Source organism: Symphodus melops (assembly GCF_947650265.1).
Source record: "Symphodus melops genome assembly, chromosome: 22".
In the NCBI taxonomy this organism is placed as follows: domain Eukaryota; kingdom Metazoa; phylum Chordata; class Actinopteri; order Labriformes; family Labridae; genus Symphodus; species Symphodus melops.
Window position 1 is genome coordinate 8577829 of NC_136712.1, and position 15250 is coordinate 8593078.

A 15250-nucleotide genomic window follows, 5' to 3' on the forward strand; every position below is an offset into this window, starting at 1 on the left:
ACCGAATACAAAGAAACCCTGTAGACATCCATCCGTCAATCAAATGCTCTCAGGGGGAACGTGTGTGTGTTAGTTTTATTTGTGACTCTGTCAATCAGTTTACTGAAGGCCCACCCAGCTGTCCGCCCGTCCGTACATTGGCCACTCATCATCATATGAACAGTCATTTCACACCATGATGTGATGAGGCTCTTTGCAATGCAAACAAAGCCAGTCTATAGCTCCTTTCACACATGATACCCACCACAGCGGTTCATTTAGTTACTCTGGTAAGACAATGGTTGTCTAAATGATGGATATTTAGTGCTTATTTTGCAGTTGAATGACTCATTATCCAACCAGCTGGATTTCTGACATGCTAATCATCAGCGATAATATGCATTCAACAGGGACCTTCTTTGCATTGTGGTCGTCACCGGACATAATTTTAAAGATTCTATACTTCTTCCTATAGCACAGCATATTTTACTCTTTTTGTAGTTCTCTTGTTTGTAATTCTCATTCCCAGTCATTGTCAATCTGCCTCTCTATGTCTGCTTTACTTTCAGTTTGTATGTTGATCTTTGCAGTGTTGTAGTATGGTGATGTAGTGTTTTTTTCCAAAAGGCCTAACATGGGACAAGGACTGCAACAAAAGCCATGGCGAGAAGCTCTATGATACATCGCACCAGTTGCACTTTAATTATCTGTAACAATGGCTGACCTGTTTGGCTGACACATTGAAGGGGCTATTTTTCGTTGCATAACTTATTCGAAGCTGCAAGAACAGTTAATTGTGTGTTTGCATTATGTGTTTGTGTATGCATATTACAAGTGCATTTACATGATCCCATCATGTATACACTTGGAATCATGCCTCATTTTTCAGTCCACTAACTTACTTTTCTGTTTGCATATCCCTGCATGTTTTTTCAACCTTGATTTTGTTTGTGTGTTTAGTTACTCTACTTGTGACAGCAGAAAAAACTGAACACAGATTGTGATAACACAATGTGTGTCCATTTAAACATCAATGAGAGTGTGTATTTACAGTGCATGTGTTACCTTATGTGGAGGTTTTCCCCCCACCTCTGGCTGCCTGGCAGCTCCCAGTGTGTATCGGTGCCAAGTTTCACACTCCACCACACTCACCTCACATGGCTCGCAGTACATCTCCCACCTCCAGTTTTGGTTATTTTAAGATGAAGAGATTTTTCCCAAATTGTACTTTGCACTTTGCATGCTGAGTGAGATCCATTGTACCTCTATGAGCAGCCTAAATGCAGAGCTTTAAAGACATACAGATATATTTAGACCAAAAGTATCCATATTTAGCATGTTCACGAATTGATCTTTCTGGTTATATCCTGGTTTTGGTTATTTATGGCACTGAAACAGGACCTTTTGCTACAGTAGAAGCACTGGCACTGTTGTTTCCAGCCTTATAGTTGATTAAGTCAAGCAAGCAGCTAAAAAATAATAATAATAACTCGAGTACTGAAAGAACTATTGGACATTTTCAGAGTCAAACCACTCAGGGCTGTCCAATCAGTAAGAAGCTTGAGCAAGGATCGCCTGTCTCAGTTGAATAAATAAACATATAAATATATCTTCTTAATTGCTGTTATAAAAGTTCAGAAGCATTTACCTGGAGTCTGTCAAATTGGTTTAGTTCTCCCGCAGCATCAAGCGTGAGAGCAGCTGAAGCTCTCAGCCAAGAAACAGCACATCTCCAAAAAGAACATTAGCCATATTTACACGTGAACTGGAGACTAACAGCACAAGCTCAAGCTCATGCTTTACTTGAAGAGGCAGATAGTGTAAACAGACAAAATGCAAGTGGAAAATGGGGAAACCCCAACCCTCCAACATGTGAAAGATTTCCAGGAGACACAACCACTAGAATTACCACGCACATGTGAGAGCAGCAAGAGAGATTCATTAGTATTTTCTGTGTTGACAAAACGAATGAGGAATTTGAGACAAAAACACAATAATCTAGGCTAATTCAAGTTTACACAGTCTGAAGAAGAGCTCTTAATTAAAATGTAAATGTAAATGCTCACAGTAATAGGACGACATTGTAACTCAACCCAACTTTTGTACACTGCTAGCATGAAAAGTTTGCTAGCATGAAGACTGTAAAAGGGTGATAGGCTCTTTTGAGTTAACATTTTATCTAAATCCTCTAATGCAAGGACACAAATCCATCAAAAACCCTTTCAATAAAGGACAATTTTTAAGGTTATTTTAAATAGACCTCGGGGACACTTCCGAAGGGGGCAGAAGTCAACTTTTGTAACCTAGCAACAATAAGTGGGAAGCACTCTGATGCTGAATCAATCTTCTCATGCAATCCATATCTAAGCAAATACAGCCTTTCCCGAAAATGTCAAACTGTTTCTTTAAAGATTTAGAGAGACACTTAAAGTACCACTGAGTTGTAAATGTTGGGATGACACAGGTGGTCCAAGCTGTACTCAATGTTGTAACTGTGACTTGCTCAGTACAAAGAACAGCAGGAGAAAAGAAAAGGGAACACACGTGCAGAGTGTAAGACTACACACACTCAGCAGCCTCTCATGTTATTTTCCACTCAGAAGGGAAAATATGCCACAATGATCATGCAAAGCTTCAGAAAATGTGTTTGTGTGTGTATGTGTGTTCTGGCTCTCATCCTACTGTGTGGTAAATATTTCTTCAGGAGGATCATACCAGTCTGTTCCCAGAACAGCCACCCTGCCTTCAGCCAGAACTATTTGTTATTAACTCAACTATTATGATTCTCTCATCTCCATCCATTTGCCTCCATGCTTACAGTCAGCAGCTCGAGCCCCAGGGTGTGTGTGTGTGTGTGTGTGTGTGTATATTCACATTTGGAAAGAGAATAAGAGCAGCAAGTGAGAGAGTGTGTATGCTGAGAAGCATGTGAAACTCCATGCAAACACGAGAAGAATCAGGTGACGCCAAGTTCAGATCAAAACAAAAACAGATAGAGTGCACGTGCGTGCACTCACCCACACACACGCGTCGCTCTTTCCTCACAAACACACTCCTTCACACGCAGCTGTCAAAAGTTGGCCTCGTGCAGGGTTCGCTGCCTTTGTTTTCTCAAAGAACAACCTCTCACCCTGATCATGTGCCAAAACACTTTAAAACCACTTTCCAGAAATTATTCAGTCAAATGTGAAAATATGTCCAGAATTATTAAGCTGTTTGTGAGAGTTTTCATGACCCATTATTTGTTATAGCAAAATTTAGTACAAGTTTAATAGCCCCATTATTATACAGCAAATTAACTTTCATAGAAGTCGGCCTGAGGGTAGCGAACTAAATGACATGATCGAGTAGGTTTCAAAGTTCTACACATGCTGAAACTTCTAAACATATGTAAGACAGCGTTTCATACTGAAAAAGTCAATGATGCCTAACTTCAATCCTTCCGTTATCTATACTGCTTTTCCTGTTCAGGGTCGCGGGGGTTGGAGCTGATCCCAGCTGTCATTGGGCGAGAGGCGGGGGTTACACCCTGGACTTTGCTTTCTGTGAACAAAGAGAAAAGTAATAACATATTTACAATGTTACAATCTATTTATTATACAGTGTATGGTTTATGAACTAAATCAAATGTACACTGTTTGGATGTTTAAGTGTCTCTGAATGTGGATTGTATAAATTATCAGGTTAATTCATTCAGTACTCATTAAGTTGACAAGGGTGACCGAGATCTCAGCAGAGCCTCCACTTACTGGTTTAACCCCGTGTTTTGAGCCAAGAGGCAGACACCAGTGCTAAAAACTGCAGTTCCTCAAGTATCCACTTGAGGCTGGTTGTGAAAGCCCAGAAAGTCACATACACATCAATTCAAAATAAGCCAATTTTAATTTTTACAGAAGAAACAAACATGTTTACAATCTGGCTTTAAAAGGAGACTGTGGTCTGAATCGCTTAGTTCTTTAAGCACATGTTGTATGAGGGTGCATTTTTCAAGAATTTATGAAAGATCAGATTCAAATGAAAGGGGCTGGCTGATCGGACTGATGACTGGTTTGGTAATAGTTGGATGTCAGGAGACTTAAGGCTTGCCTCAGCTCCAGCTTGTTGCTTGCTGCAGAGAAAGTGTCCTTGGACAAGATACTGTACTGTACTCTGTAAATTGCACTGTGAATGTCATCCATTTTACTTTACTTTTCACATGCTAAAGGATTTATCGCACAATTTCTTAGCATCATATAATACAGAAACAGTTTCACTTGAATATTTATTGAAAGTTAAGTTTCTGCACATCTGAAAAAGTCCAAAGCCCCTCTCTGATCCAAACTACAGTAACTTACTAAGATACCATACTCAATGAGTGGCCACATAGTGCAAAAACAGCATGGTTGCCACTTGCTTGCCCTAAAATCAAAACAATTGGCTGAAAGACTCCAAAAACAATTAAATGATCAAATATCCTTTTTGGAAATAATTAAATTAATCTAAATCATTCTATATTGTAAGAATTATGAAACTCAATGTATTCCTAATATTCAACTGTAAGTTTTTGAATCCTTGCCTGATCTATCAGATTTTCACAAAATGTGCATATCTCCAACTACAGTGAATTTCTTATGTGGCTCTTTGTCCACAAGCATCAGTTTCGCTGCCTTCCATACCCTTGGTAGGATCTGAAGAAATCACCCACTCCTAATAGGATTAGGAGGACGCCAGCCCAACCGCAGATCAGTCCTGAGAGGCCTGGATTGGCTTCGGCTTATCCTCCAACTAAGACAAAGGCTACAGATGGCTCCTTTTGTTGCATTAGAGAAAGGTAGAGAGAGAAACACTGAACATGTATTCACTCACACTGTTCATCATCTTTTCTTTGAGAGTTTGTGTGTGGGCAAACCCAACCATTCATGAAAGCAGAAACAATGCCAGTATCATCTTCATCTTATCAATTACCAGGCATTGGGGGCGTCAAATGTTCCTTAGCTAATAGGAGACGTGATCTTATAAAATTGACTGAATTCTTCATTACATATTTTCTTTCAGGTCCACAGCAACAAAAACAGCTCGACTTCCTGCAACGGAAAATAACAAAGAACAACCTTTGTCTCATATCTGCATTCTCTTTACAAAACACCTCAGCTTTTTTCAAGGGATAGTTTGGGGGGGGTTTTTAAGTAGGGTTGTATGAGGTACCTTATCAACAGTAAGAGAACTATGTTGAGTTGATAACAGCCAGCACAGTCCCTCGATCATCATCTGATAGACGATATATGCCTCTGGTAACAGAAGCAAATTTCCCCATAATTCTGGTGAATCTATATCTTTTAAGGTTAATCCATGTCCAAACAAGACTTCCTTTTCCATGCAATGTTTAAAACTGCAAGGTAAATCATGTCTTTGTCCATAATATACTGAAAGAGCACCAGTTCAATTTAAATTAGCATAAAGTTAGCATAAGTCAATGAATGTTAACGGAAAAAACGAAAACAAACATGGCCATTTGTTTTACACACAACAGAGTAAATAATGCTAATTGTTCTTTTCTAGTCTTCTGATAGTAGAGTCTGTGATATGCAAAATCATCAAGCTGCCCAATAGTACTAACCTAATCACAATCACACACATCCACGTGCCAACTGTTATGCCTGAGAAAGGAATTTAGGATGCACTGTCCTCCCCGTCACATTCGTGTATTTAGACTGGTAGGAACTGCTCAACCTCTTATTAAGACCTGTATGCATCTGAACTTTGGGTGAGGGTATAATGATAAATGGAAATAAAATGGTTAAGAACTGGGTAGACTGCAGTGGTCTACAGTTTAAAATATGTTTGTTGACCAATCCCAGAGCTTTTACTTCACCTGAACTTTAGCGCTCTTTACAACATCGTAGTACTTCCGTCCTTGACAAGATTCTCAGAGGCTTTTTTCTCGGGAAGATAACCCCTTAACCCTTTTTGGTAACCGCACACTTTTAGTCTTTATCTCACTTGGCTGTAGAGGACACAGTGTTGTCTTTTTTTTCTACTATCTACTGTCTCCTCCTCTCCTCTATGGCTGCTTTTCATTCAGTGGAGCTCAGACGCCATCTGACAGCACAAGCTCTACTTCATTAAAACTAACTTGAGAATACGTGAGTTAAAGAAGCAAGACTTGCATCAGTAACTTCTTCTTTTCTGGCTTCCATTGTGAGGTGCATCCAAATTAGCCCTTTGTCTTGCTCTGCGGAGCTCTAGCATATACCTCTGCAGTGTAACACTCATCTCAAATATTCACTCAAGATGACCTTCCATCTGAGGACAATTTCCCCGCAGCTGATTTCCATACAAATCTAGTCTCCCTTTGGCCTCATAGGAGGGGGAAAAGGTTTAATTTCACCCTAAAAAAATAATAATCAAAGTCCACATTCCTCTTATCTTTTCCCTGGGCACTGTGGAGAACAGTTTCACACACACACACACCTTCTCGGGCAAATCTCCTCGAATCCAGTTCACATGATGCGAGGTGAGCTGCAAAGACAGATGTAGTTGGAGTGACCTACAGAAACCTTTTAATAGCTTTTCTTTGCTTGACTTTCCCTTTATCCATTTAAATCCACTTAGAATGGAACTCAGGGCCGTTGTCAATGACCGTGTCTCTCTGCATGAGTTAGGCGAGAGCAGCTTTTGGAGTCGGAGGAGTGTGATTGGGGTTGTCGGGGAGGTTAGCGGAGGAGAGGGAGGAATCATTAGCATTTTCTCCTCAAGTGACCCCTTGGGTAACAAGTAGGTGAACAAAGCCAAGAAAGGATGAAGGAACGAGACACAAAGAAGGACAGTAACGTCTGTGTTTTAACAAAGCGCTTGGACGCTTGAGGCCTGACTTCAAAGACAATCAATCATCCATCCATTCCATTTATTTAATGTTTGCATACCTGTTAAAGTGTTTACTGAACAATGTGTTTATTGGACTTAAGTTGGGAGTACATGCAGCTCTGCTTGGTTAATGCTACAGCAGTTGCAAAGTTGCCTGCCAGTTGACACTGTCATATTCCTCCTTCATTTCACGGTAAAGGAATTGCTCTGTTCTCATTATATATATATCTTTGATTCAATGTGTTTTTGTAAGACACACGTCAATAAATATGTCATGTCGCCTTCTCTCCTTTTTTAATAAAATAAAACCCTCTAATCTAGCTTCTCATGACTCAAAGCATCTGCACACCGCAGGTCACACGTACCCATTCACACACTGATGACAGAGGCTGCTATGAAAAGTGACAATCAGTATAAAACAATCCCCATTCATACACATTTGTACGCCATCAACAGAGCTGATACATTGGCCAAGTGGCTGCAGGAGCTGGGGATTGAACCCCCGACCTTCCAGTTGAGAGATGACCACCTTTACCATTGGTAAAGCCTCTCTTCACTGCTTTTGCTCTCTAAAACATCCAGGGTTTTTTTTTTTTTTTTCAATCTTTACTGCATTAATTCATATTTATAGCTCTAAATGACTTTTATCTAAAACACTGACTGAAAGAGGTTCCTTCACAATGCATGTTCAGTCCTAACCATCCATCTTTCTCACTTAACGACAACTTGCTGTATTTATTTCATTGCTACTGACAGTCTGAGCTCAACATATACATTGTGATGTGCAAAACCCTCCAATGTTCTAAGGTTACAGAAAGCAGTACCAAGATTACAAACCCTTCAGATCGTAAAGAGGCACTCAACTGGATATGTTTAACTGCTTAAGACTGAAACAATAGCAGCACATACCATGAGCAAATGCCACTCCGCTGACTGTTGCAGCAGTCATTTAAGGTTGTAAAGCTGCCTTCCAGTTTAAAAGCAGCCAACAGCTGTAAACTGCTCATTGTCAGGTATCATAACAGTCTACATGAAAGGAGCTGTTTAAAGTTAGTTTAATCTTTCATGGGGAACAGCTGCTTCTGCTAGCTTAAATCCAATTTCCCTACTTTGGAATCCAATGGTAACACATTTCATGGTGGGGAAAATGGTACGAGATCAAATGATCAGAAGAAAGCTCACTTGTAGTTTTATCTTGTTCCAAGTTTTGTGTCTATTTTCAGACTATGTTCAAAGAAAACTATGCCAGTTCAGCTCATAAAAAACATTGAAACAAGTTGTCATGGTTGAAGATACGTTTCTTGTTCTCTGCGGCTTAAAGCCATCACGCTGTTTTATCACTTGTCCTTTTTCAGCACAGTTTTATTTTCTATCATGTCGGTGTGTCTTGGCCCTTATTCCGCCATCATACTAAAAAAGGTTTCTTTTTTTCTCTTCTTCTTCTTCATGTCTTTGACCACTCTTTCCCTCTACATCCCTGAATGATCAAAGCTTATCACTGCACACTGTGAAGTCAAGCTTGTCATATTTCTTGGAAGCATCATTTGTATTTTGGCGTGTTCAATGAAATTACAAGTCTTTTTTCACACAACTATTTTTTTTAGAAAATTATGAAATGCACTAAACGGGGAAATTCAATAAAACATAATATATGCAAAAGGTCACCTTAAACTTTCACCAAAACACAGATTTGTTGCACTTTTGAAAAGGAAAGTGTGACATTACCCTTCAAAGACCCTACTGTTTCTGTAGGAAATCTATCAAAGATGATAAACGTATATATTTATATAATATGTTATGTATCCCCTCCCGCTTGTTATGTAATGTTTCCTAAACCTCAGCCAAATCTATACAGAAGGCCTCACAGCTCTGAGCCTGTTACAGTATATGCCGCTCTGGGAATAACCATGAGCCAGTACATAAATGTTTACACTCTTTTGGGGAAAAAAAGGCTTAATGTAAGTTTCCTACCTTGTATAGAATTGCAATATGAATTTGTACTCGGGTGTGTATGCGTACGTGTGTGTGAGTGTGTCACAGGGTGCCATACAGCCCAAATAACTTGGCTGAGAATGTCAGGGCAGCGCCACTTGGATTTGTATGGTAATGCTTTTGGCCCCAAGCCAAAGTTGGACGCTTCAGTTGAGTTATTCTACAAGAACACATGCACACACACACACACACACACACACACACACACACACACACACACACACACACAAAGGAGGCACACACACTTAGCTTTCACAGTGGGAATATAGGGATGCCCTTTACTCTTTTGGACGGAAAAAGAAATATGTTTCAATTAGCAACTCAGTCCAAATACACAACTGTAAACACTGTGTGTGTCAAAGAGTGTGTGTGTGTTTGGAGTGTGTACGTGTGTGAAGAAGGAGGTTGGGGGCTTGTGAATAGGCCCATAGAGATGCTAACCACAGGCTGGCCATTACACCTAGTTACAGTCACCACTGGATCGACAAGGAGACAGACAGTCTGCAACACTGACAGAACTCCACTGTGTTTGCACATGTGTGTGTGTGTGTGTGTGTGTGTGTGTGTGTGTGTGTGTGTGTGTGTGTGTGTGTGTGTGTGTGTGTGTGTGTGTGTGTGTGTGTGTGTGTGTGCGTGTGTGTGTGCGTGTCTTATATCAGGTAGGGGATCCCCTGAGCTGCCCCTGTCAGTACCACATGGTTAATAGAAAACGTAAACTCTCCTGAACAGGGAACAAGGAGCAGAAAGAGAGGGAAAGTGAGCTTTTATTTTCCACAGAAAGAGTCCTCTGTAAGCTGGGCTGATGGTCTGTCTCCCTGAGTCTCTGTTGATGATGAAAGACCTATTCAGATTGTTTGCAGTGAAACATGCTCTACCACAAGCTCCGGATTTAAAATATGAGTTTAAGAAGGTTAGAGTATAAAACAAATGTAAACAGTCGTTTTTAGGGTTTAATGGTCTCATTTTAAAAAAGGACTGTCCCCTATGCAAGCACTCAAAAGACCAGCTTTTTGTTCACTCTTATACGACGTGTTTATTTCATTGATATCTTCACAATAATTGGATCACTGAAAAAAAAAAATCAGCTTTGTGACCTTTGTGCATATTGACCTTTGTGCCCCCTTCAAAGCTTTTGAGAGAATGAAGTGTGATCCAATAGTTTTAAAATCTGAGTTTCAACATTTAATTGTGTAACACAATTAAGCTGGAAGATGACTTTTATAAATAATAAAAAAAGTCAGCAGGCTTAGCAGTCAGACATGAATGGTTCAAATAAGTGTCCTTAAATAACTTGTCACAATAGCTCAGAGCCTGACTAATAGTTAAAGTAGCTACATCTAGATATCTACTTCAATCTGCTGAACAATAAATATTTGCTGGCCAATCCAAAATAAACCATCTGTTCTGGTACTACAACAGAATTAACTCCATCAAGATCCTCAGGTTCCTTTTGAAACTGCTTCATAGACAAACCTGATACTTTCCAGCCTGTGAGATGTATGTTATGACCTTGGTAGCTGGCTCCCTCGACCTTTATGTACCTGGAACCATCTTGTTTTTTGGGCAAGGTTCTGGAAATAACTTTAAACCAGGTAAGGATGCAGAGAGCTCAACATGAACTAGGTCATTAAACGTATTGTTTGCCGACTGAGACCATTTAGTGCATGCCTAATAGTCCTCCGCTCTCTCTCCCTTCAGCTCTCACTGTCAAATAAAGACAAAAAGGCAGTCGCATCCCAAAGCTTCACACTGGGATTTAAACACAAGTGTTAATAGGAAAACAGCCTTGGGAAAGACGCATTAAGCTTGCACTCATTTTCACCTCTGCAATGGCAGCATAGAGTGGATGTGAATAAGATACAAAGTCAAAAAAGCGACTACAACAGTTGTTGTTTCTTTTGCGTTGTTTGATTGGGTGCTGCTTGTTTAAATGTAAACCACCAATGTTTTTCGGGACTGGATCAGCACTGTAACAAAGCTCCGTCACAAACTATCACTCCACCTGTGTACTCGTGTCAGAATGCCATTTTTTCATTTGCTTATTTTCTGTTACTAAGGTACAGAAGGCATGATGTGTTACGCAAAAAACCCCCCAAAAAACCAGCGGTGGCTTCACATACACGCATGTGTAGATACGCACATACACAGACAACGCTGTTCTGCTGCTTCACCTGTGTTACGCCTCCGATTCTGGCTCTGTGGCGGACTGACTTCACCCCACCACCAAAAACGTGTGTACATTTTACATTGCAAACAAAGGTTAACTGGTCACACAAGTCCCGCCTTGAACTATCAATGTAAAAGGGGCTATTATGTATACGAAAAAATATGATGAGAAAATAAGTAGACGTAAGAAACGAGTTACTTCAATTGTCTCATCCTACATTTTTTAAATGAATTTACTTTGACCTCTGGTTCCTTTCTTTCCCTCTTTTCTTTTCTATCTATGACACTGTTTCTCCTCTCTTATATTTATTCAGAGTTCTTTTATTCTGTCATAGCGTTCAGTCTTTGTTGATGCACGATATTCCAATTCTTTCCCCCTGTTTTTAAAATCTCTCTCTCTCTCTCTTTATACACAGAGTTACTGTTCCCCTCTCTTGGCTCTCTTAAGAGTCTCTAGCTCTTGGACTCAGCCTTAAATGGAAAGTCTATACATGCTGCCTGTCCGTCTGTGAGGGCCAAAGAGCTCCGTTCAACAGCTGAGCATTAATAATGGTTTGTTTATGTTCGAAAAGGGCTTTCCACAGTAGCCCACTGTCAGTGTGTGGAGCCTGGTTCCAACGGTGGGCAATAGTAGCAAAGGAGTGGGCACACACAAAGACACACACGGCCGTGTTTGGGCGCCACGGCAATATGGATTTAATTAGTCTTATTATTCTAATCATAGGCTGTACATGACAGGCCGTGCCACTGGGAGGGGAGGGGGAAGAAAGGGGGGAGGAAAAAGAGAGCTAGGGAAGGCGGAAGAGAGAGTAGTTTGTGACTGATTGCTTGGCTAGTAAGGTTGTTATTGGCCATTGTGAAGCCTAGAAAAGTCTTCATTAGGGTGTTGCTTCTAGGCAAAAGCTCAAAATAAAAATCAACTGATCGCTTCTTGTTTAGTAACTGGTTTGAATTCAGCCCCACTGTGAGTTTGGATTCTGTCTGCATGGATGTGTGAATGGATGGTCACATGCATGCTCAGAAAGGCTTTTTTTTTTTTTGCTATGACTGGCTTTAAAAAAGGAACATTTTTTTGATTGACAGGTGTCAAGCTTTGCACCTGTTTCTGGCATCACTAATGGAGCTGTGAACACACAGGATGGGGTAAGAGTGTGTATGCGCACTTTACTCCCCCCCCCCCCCCCCCCCCCCCCGCCAAGGGGCCCAGATTGATGGAGTGCTCCTCTGTGACACACACACTTGGATGGAGGTGGTTGCTGTGGGTGGGGGTGGGGGGTGCTTGTTAATTGCCCGTACTCGATAACCCGCTGAGCCGCTACAGGGGAGGAGAAGGAGGGAGGAGACTGTGGGGGAGAAAGAGTAGATGAGGGGGGGGGGGGGGGGGGGGGGGGCAATGTCTGCCATCTGCTCTGACTCCTGACCCACCCCTCCCCAACATCACCACCAACCCCCACGCACATGCACTCCACCCTCCTCTCTGTGCCATGCATCCACCTCTCCCGCCTTTTTTTTCAGGCTCCTCAGAGGATTGTCTCCTTTATTCTCGCAGAAAAAGAGATTCCTTGTGTGTGTCTCCATGTGTATCCCCTCCCTGCCACCTTTAGTGAACAAGAGACCCACCCTCTAATTACTCTGACACACTCTACGATCATAAATGATGCACGTTCCTCTTGTATGCCTATTACAAAAACACACTCACACACCCAACGCAGAATGCTCACTCACCGGCGTACAAAAAACACAATCACTCACAGAATAATAAAACACTTGTGTTTTTCTACATGGCTCGTCTGCAGGGTGTGTGTGTGTGTGTGCGTGTGTGTGTGTGACTCATGTACACAGAAGCACATGTGCAAACACATGCTGGTTGTTCAATCAGGGCATTCAGTGAATTAAAAGGATGGAAAAACCTCTGCCACCACATAATAAACAGCATGAAGCAGGGGAATAGGAGGAAGAAAATGAGAATGGAGGAAAGAGGGAGGAAGAAAATGCAGGTAGAGAAAGGGAGGGAGGGAGTTAAAATGAAAGGGTGTGCTTTAGGAGAAAGAGGGAGAGAGAAAGATAAGAAGTGATAGAGAGGGGAAAAGGGAGATGGAATGAGATAAAGAGGATGAAGATGAGAAGAAGATCGGTAAATGGGGGAACAAGAGAGGAGAAGGGAATAAATATGGAGGAAGGTGAAAGGGGAAAAGGAGGGGTTAGAAAGGGGCAAGAGAAGATATGAAGGGAGACCAAGGGGGGAAATGAGCGAGAGAAGGATTTAGAGAGAGAAAGAAGTTGAAGAAAAAGGGAGTGAGAAAAAAAAATCGGAGGAGAGAGAGTATGAAAGGGGAAGATAGAAGGATGAGAGGGGATGAAACATTTTTTTTAGAAAGAGAAAAAGAGACAGTAGATAAAAGGGAAAACAGGAAGAAAGAAAGAGGAATGGGCAAAATAAGGAAAGAGAGAGACAAGAATTGGAGAAAGAGGATGAGAGAGAGAGATCAGAAGGGGGCAGGAGACAAAATGGAGGGAAAAAAGGAGAGAGAGAGAAAATATACAAAAGTGGGAAAAAGGGCAAGATGGCAAAATAGGGAGGCAAAAGTAAGATTAAAGGGAGAGTGAGGCAGTAAGACAGAGTAGTAACAAGTGTCTGGCTCTTTGTGTCTTGATGTATTGTTCCAATGACAGAAGGAGGCAGCTTGTCATGGCTTTTGATTGACAACCAGATGAATTGTGGCTCAGCCTTAAAACCGGATCCCAAGCTGTGTGTGTGTGCGAGCACTGGTCTGGAGTGCATGTATGAGAGTGCACATGTATGTTCCATTATCGAGCAGCCATTCATCCATTATTGACGTAGTCTTGTCACTGTGTCTTGGTTTGAAAATGTTGAATTCTATATCACAGTATATTGGAATAGAAATGAAACAGGTTTACAACCAGCCGGCATTATAAGCATCCTGAATGATTGCAATATGTGTCATTCCTAATCCAAGAAGTCAGAGATTGGGTTTCTCTTAAATTAGTTATTTATTCTCAACTTTTCTTAAATCGTTGAGGTATTTGAAAATCATTTGTAAAAGTGGTTAACCGTAGCTCCATGTTCTCATAATTTGAAAAGAACTATAGAGCCGAACGATGCAGCAAATGTTTGCTACAAATATCTCAATGACTTCCACAGCCATTGGTACACACAAAAAAATAATAATAATAAAAAAAAAACCAACACAAATATAAGGACAGGACTTTTTGGTGCTCCAGTCTGAGCTCTGGTGACAGATCCCACACTGTTATTACCGTACATAGAAAGCATTCACAGAATTACAAAGTCTGACACATACAATGTGATTACAACGCGATGGGGGGGAAAATTCGTTTTTAATGTGGTTATCTCGGACGACAAAGTAGAGAGGGGAACTAGAATATGTGGCACAGCTGATGTATAGCATGCTAAGCTTCACTGAAAATGCCACCTCAGCATCTCCTAACTGAAGGCGTTGGTGTATGACCTCAGCTACCCCTGCTCCGATACCACCATCTCTCAAAAATGGCAATTACCAACAGTCCATCAGTGTTCTGGCATTAATAGGTTAGGCCTCTAACCCCATGGGTATTGTAGTATAATTAAAGGGCATTCACCCTCAGGGCCAATAAGATGTCCACGCCATGCACTTTACCCAAGGGGAACCTCACAATTGCACTGAAAAGATTTCCAAAACTTAAAATCAGATTTGTTAAAGTAAAACATGTTGCCTCTGACATGCCAGTAGGTTCAACATGATTAAAACAGATGCAGAAATATCCCATGAATCATACATGCATACATCAAAATGAATTGTACGAGTTGTAGCTGGTGCTCCCTCGGGATGCAAACAGTGGAAAGGTCTTCGAACCAACGGGGCTAAATCTGGCCCCTGAGGTGACAATAGTAATAAAAGCTTGGATGGGGGTAGAGGGATGTGAGAAGTGGGGGGGGGGGGAATCCAACAATCATGATTACAGCGGAATTGAATTCCCAAAGGGGTCCTATAGGAGAGGGGACGCAGGCTGGAATATAGGCCAACCATATGGATATGCTGTGATGATGAAAGACATTTCTGTGGAGGTATACAATGTGCATCCCTCAAGCGAAACAATGTGGTGCTTCTCCTTTTTATCACTTACTACATAAAGGCCAATGAGTTCACTTGCCATTCCAGCACTGCTGCAGTGTAACTGTATAGTATATGTGGTGGCGGCCAGGGCGCTCTGCCAGTGCAGTATTGTATATCCTTGTATACTGTCGGAC